This window comes from Pantherophis guttatus, chromosome 1, assembly GCF_059756535.1.
Source record: "Pantherophis guttatus breed Tessera chromosome 1, ASM5975653v1, whole genome shotgun sequence".
Lineage (NCBI taxonomy): Eukaryota > Metazoa > Chordata > Lepidosauria > Squamata > Colubridae > Pantherophis > Pantherophis guttatus.
In genome coordinates, this window is record NC_142063.1 from 194,093,480 (window position 1) to 194,098,337 (window position 4,858).

Here is a 4,858-nt window from a genome sequence, read left to right on the forward strand (position 1 = left end):
AGACATCCCCTGAAAATAAGTCAAATTGGGCTTTTGAGCGCATGCACTCAAAAATAAGCCTTCCCCGAAAATATTTAAACGCAGAGCTGGAAATCAGGTAAGACAGCAAGAGTAGCGCCATCTTGCTCCACGCACCCCAAAATAATAAGACTTCCCCGAAAATAAGGCCAAGCGCTTATTTTGGGGTTAAAAAAAATATAAGACAGGGTCTTATTTTCAGGAAAACACAGTATAATACACTAAATTAGTCCTCATTGGCCTTTCTAAAGCAACCTTTGCACTTTAGGGACTGTGAGAGATAGTTCTGAATGAATGTTTCTACCTGATTAATTATGCAGTTATATTTAAGTCCTGATTTAAATATAATGTAGAACAGATTTGTTAGTTGGAAAAAATACTTTCTGATTTTTGGCCACCATAGGCAGCATGGCTTTCCTCCTACAACTGGCATGTTTAATAATGATTCTTATGCACATCATAGCATAGCTTTAGACAATAGCATATAGCTATTGGGCTAGCAATATAACTTAATGTACAGTACATTTCCACTTTGAGCATTTATGAACAACTATATAATCACTCAAGGTGTCTTCAGTTGTAAAGGCATGAAAACGAGACAAAACTTCAAACATGAGATTAAAATCCCAAGCAGAAGAACCTTTTTTTCCGGGGTACCCGTTTCCTCAAGGACAGCTAAGACACTTCTACTTTACTCTTTATCCCTTGAAGAAAATATAAGAGAAACAATTGTTCCAGCTGCCTTTGGAGAAGAAGTCTATCTTCATCTTCTTTCTTTCAACAGAAAAAAAGAAAAGAAAAAACAAACAAACAAACAAACAAAGAGGAGAATCATTGAGTTTTATGCTTTAAACTAGAGTAGAAGAGATAAGAAAGAAAAATGATTGGGCAACCCTAATCTAAGAATGTATTGCCCTGGTAGACAATAGATTGCTGAAGAATGAGTTAGCCAAGAAAAGGTGGGGGGGAAAGACATAAAGAAAAAGCGCCATTATGGGAAGGAGAAAAAAAGAAAGAAAGAAACCAGTTTCCATGTGTTGCTGCTGCTGCTGGTAATGTTTTCAGATTAAGATGGAGGATTAAGGAATTTTACTCAGCAATTTGAGATGCTTTGTTAAGAATAGAGGAGATTTGAACTGCTTTGTTCTGAAACCACATGTTAGCGGAAAAGCAAACAGGCACTTAATCCTGAAAGACAGCCAAATTTGACATCAATTTGTCCTTTGGGAGGTGACCAAGAGTTCTTTGGGACAGGCTAAAACTGCTGGGACCTAAAAGGGCTTTGTACACTTAATGCCAGTCCTTGTAACCAGCCCAGCCAGCCCTAAGATGCCATAACTCACAATAGCTGAGGACTGGTCAACAGTTTTATAGACCCAAACAAGGCTGAGTGTTTAAAAAACACATACAAGGTGCCAGAGTGTTTACCAAAGAGAGTTAAAATATGATCTGACTTAAGGTCATGCCTTCCATCTTAAAACAGACCAAGGCAACAGGGAAGAAAAAGGGGATAATTATCCTGTTTGTGATGTTGGATGGTTTCCTGTAACAATAAAAATATAGCAGCTGACAACTAGACAGCTGAATATATACACAGGGCTGCATTGTGGCCTCTGATACAGGCACTAATGTCTTATGCAGATCTAGAAGGGGGTTGTTTTGTTTTCTTTCTAAACAGAACACAGACGGGTATTTTCAGCCAAGCTCACCTTTACCAGAATACTCGGGGAAGAGGCAAGACAAGACAAGACAAGAAGGGGCTGCTTTTCTTTCTTCTGTGTAATTTCAATGGATTAGAAAGGCAGACTAAAGATGGATGCAGCAGCTGACTCATACTGCTGTGTTTTAACTGGAGACACAGTATTTGGTTTTTTTAAAAAAGGGGGGGGTTGAAACATTAAGAGAGACTCATCATTCTAACTTACTTAGAATTGCTAGTTTGCACAACACCCTTCTAAACCAATCTTCTTCTATGTAAAAAAGAGTGGGGGGGGGAAGAGGCATTTAAAGTTGATGTGCAGCCGCACAATAAATTGTATTTTACAACGCCAAGTAAACACCTTCAACCCTTTTAATTCTAAAATAGAATTATCCCTAGAGGAAACCTGAATCAAGGAGAACTACAGACCCCATTACTTAAGTAAACAACACCAACCCAATCAAGTAAGAGTCTATTGGGTCATTTTTCTTGCCTCTGCAGTTTATTAGCCCTGAATTTCCTTCTTCTTCTTTTTTTTTTTAGGGAGAGAGCAGCTATCTAGCTCTTAGGGACACATTCTTAAGGTAATTTGATATACTTTTTAATTTGCTTATATTCTGTTTACAACATCTATAGCTTTTCCTGATCGTGACCTGGTACCCTTTTAATAGCATAGTCATCTACTGAGTGGAAAGCAAAAACTGACATGCATTATATGTGCCCTTTCCTTTCTCCATTTCACCTTTTTTTGCTTTCCTGTTGGGAAAACCCTTTCAACCTAAGGCAGTTCTGGAAGCAAATTACCAATATATGATCAGGACACAGGACTGGATATTTTAACGCAAAGCAAAGGACAAAAAGAAAATCTCTACTTTCTGGTTTTTAATGATCACATTAGGGAACATATAGGGGGAAAAAACCCTATTAAAGAATACCTTGATCCTCTGTCCTTTTGAAAATGATCAGATGCTTGTTAAAATCCCATCACATGTTACATGATTTTCATTACTGCTTTGAACATGAAATAGTAAATGTTGACAGCTGTAGCATCCTTTATAGGAAAATGCCAATTTGCTAAAATCTGCTTTCGGAGAAAAGCAGACAATTCAACTCCTTCCTATGGATTTGTGTCTGCATGTGTGTGTGTGTCTGCATGTACGCAACAAGAGTGAGAGGGTAGAAGGATCAAAGAAGGGGTAAATTGAAATAAAAAACACAGTATTCATTTGTGGAGCTCCGCTACAGCAGAGCAAATCTAGGGTGACTCAAGGGACACAGTGTCTTGTAAAACATATGTACTTAATATAAGGGTCATAAAACTTATTAAATTAAAAGCTGGGTTAAAAATAGGAAGTAAATTTATGTGGCTGTCTGAAATAGCAATAATTTCCCTTTGGCTTTTGCTGAAAACCCATGTCCCTCCGTTCCTTCCTCCCTTCTTTCCTTCCTTCATAATTTGCAAGTCAGTTGAAATTTCTCCTTCTATGGAGGACAATTGATTACATGCACATTAAGGTAAATGTAATTAGGTGTTAACAAGGAAACATGGCCCTTCAGTTGTTCCTTCCATTAAGACAGAAAAAGAGATGGCTATAATCCAGACATAGAATATGCAAAGGCTTCCTATTTTCTTACATAAAAGGAGAACAACTCATCTGCTTAACATCTTCCATTGCATACACCAAGTAATGTAGGCTTTTAAAAAGTCCCTGGCATGCCCCAGCATGCATAGCCATTGAATCCCTGTCAATAATTTATATTCAATATTATTTATTTTGTTTCAATACAGAGCTGCCCAAACGGTGACAACGGTTTTCCCTTATTTTGAACTGTGAAGATCAAGCGTACAGTAGAAAATGGAGACTTCAGATATGATATTCAAAGCCTGTGTAACATGTCTAGATGTGCTTATAGATTTTGAAATTGGAGATAAATTGTGAAATATATATATAACATCCAATAGACATGCTGTTTATAGTATAGAATGTTTAGAAATTACTGAAAGTAATGGAGTATACATGTGTATAGTTTGTAGTATGTTTAGAAATTACTGAATGTAATGATATATACATGTGTACCAGTAACATCCCAATATTGTTTTGTCCTCTGGATGTGATGTAATGATTTTTTTTCTGTGAGCTTCGAAAAAATTGCTGACTGGGATGAACTGCATGAGAACAGGAGAGGGGAAAACCCAGTATGGTAGACAATCCAGTATTGTAATTCTGCTATTCCTGATAAACTTCAACGTTTCTGGATGAATAAAAAGTAGACATTTAGTAGTAAATTATATATAAAAATAAAATTCTTTCTTGAAAATAATTCTAAATTCTAAAGTTGTCCTCAGTTATCTGAATAGTTTTATTACTTCAATATTATACTGATTGTGTTTATTTTTCTATATACTGATGTTTGAGTTCTTAAAAGTACTATATTGTTGTCCCAAAGGTGGTTTTTTCAAGAGATAACTCGATTTCTTGTTTTTTTCTTTTGAAGATGTTTCTCTTCTCATCCAAGAAGCGTCTGCAGCTCTGACTGGATGGTGGGGAATCAGTCAGAGCTGAAGAAGCTTCTTGGATGAGAAGCAAAACATCTTCAAAGAAAAACCAGAAAGTCCAGTTGCCTCTTGAAAAAAACACCTTTGGGACAACCATGACCTGGATGACTGAGAATCTCCATAGACATTTACTATATTGTTGCATATTTGCATGCAGTTGATTGCAAATCCCTTAGAGTCAGATGGCTGGACTGGCATAAAAACACTCATAATTAGTAAATAATAATTGCACCACATGCATTTAATAATGTTCTCTTTCTGCTACATTAAGCGTTACAGTACAGCAGTACTTAGTTCTTAGAGTTTCCAGAGGTTGCATACAACTTCATAGCTACAATCAACTCAATCCTAGCAAGGGTCTTGGGATATTCTATTTTTGATCTTGGTTGGGATTGTGTTTCTCCATAGTGGTACACAAAGTTGGATTCACGATTCCTGTGTGTTGCTCAGGTAGCAGCTTTGGCCAGTAGGCCTTCACACAGCTTCATCCTATGTCTACAAAACAGCTCAGGCAGTTGGGTACACTTTAATACACCCATGATTTGCAACTGCACTGGTTTCCATAGACTTCTAGGCAGAGTTTC

The 4,858-nt window shown here is 37.0% G+C and overlaps 1 long non-coding RNA gene across 1 annotated transcript; it reads left to right on the forward strand.

Moving 5' to 3' along the window:
- The first annotated feature begins 2,258 nt into the window (after positions 1–2,258).
- Positions 2,259–4,039, forward strand: LOC148116708 (uncharacterized). Its single transcript, XR_015731243.1, has 2 exons — positions 2,259–2,301; positions 3,507–4,039. It is a non-coding gene; the product is annotated as an uncharacterized LOC148116708 (long non-coding RNA).
- Positions 4,040–4,858: the final 819 nt, after the last annotated feature.